This window comes from Eimeria tenella, genomic scaffold (assembly GCF_000499545.2).
Source record: "Eimeria tenella Houghton genomic scaffold, Eth_scaff4269, whole genome shotgun sequence".
Classification (NCBI taxonomy): Eukaryota; Apicomplexa; class Conoidasida; order Eucoccidiorida; family Eimeriidae; genus Eimeria; species Eimeria tenella.
Genome location: NW_013543360.1, coordinates 520 through 1,665, shown reverse-complemented (window position 1 = coordinate 1,665; position 1,146 = coordinate 520).

Sequence of the window (1,146 nt, the reverse complement as noted above, 5' to 3'; positions counted from 1 at the left end):
GGAGGCAGAGGCAGCAGCAGCGGCAGCAGCGGTGGCAGACGCGGACTGCAGCTTTGAAATAGACCTCTTCGATGGGGTGGAGGGCCCCCACGAGGGGCCCCCAGCAGCAGGGGGCCCCCTGGGGGCCCCCAGCAGCAGCAGCAGCAGACCAGCTTTGGCTTTTCGTTTTGCTTTGAGGGATATTTTCTGGGGCAACCCTGCAGGGTGTGGGGAGGCTAAGCTGGGCAGCAGCAGCAGCTGCTGCTGCTGCTGCAGCAGCGGCAGCACGGATTGCAGCAGCAACAGCAGCGCGCTGCCGCCGCAGCAGGACACGCCGGGGGAGGGGCTCAAGGGGGGCCGCCTATGCAGCACTCCTCGGTTTGCTGCTGCTGCTGCTGCTGCTGCGCAGCCCAAGGCCGAAGAGCAGCGGCTGCTGCCGTGGGTGCGCTCGCCCTGGCGCTGGCTGTGGGCTGCTGCTGTGCTGCTGCTGCTGCTGGACTTTGCTGCTGCTGCTCTCAGCCAGCTTGCCTTCAGCAGCTTGCTGAGCCTCGATGCTGCTGGGCGTGGCGCTGCAGCAGCAGCAGTTGAGCCCTGCGCCGGGGACTCGTGTGGGGTTGAGGCCCCACAGCAGCAGCAGCAGCAGCAGCAGGAGCAGCAGCTGCCGGCCAAAATTGCATGTGACGTCTTGTGCGTGCTGCTGCTGCTGGGCAGCTGCCTGCGCTGGCTGCTGCTGCAGCGGAAGCTGCGGGCAGCAGTGCTGCTGCGCTTTGTGGGGTGTTTCTTGGTGGGGTTGCTGCTGCGGCTGCTGCTGGGCGCGGCCCTGGCTCAGGTGTACAGACAGCAGGGGCTGTGGGGCAGCAGCAGCAGCAGCAGCAGTATTGTGGAGGGCGGGGGAGTTGAGTTCAGCGTGCGGCTGCTGCTGGGACTCACTTTGCCAGCAGCAGAAACAGCAGCAGCAGCAGCAGCAGCAGCAGCTCCCAGTTATGGGCGTTTGCTGCTGTCGCAGCTGTTTGTCTTCTGGTGTATGTACACCTGGGCAGCGCCGCTGCTGCTGCTGCTGCCGGGGGCTGTGTTTCTTTCGATTTGTGTCTGTGGGGTGTTAGCAGCAAATATTATGCTTTTCGACTGTCTTCTTTCTCTTATCGTTGCAGCAGTTTGCTGCTGCTG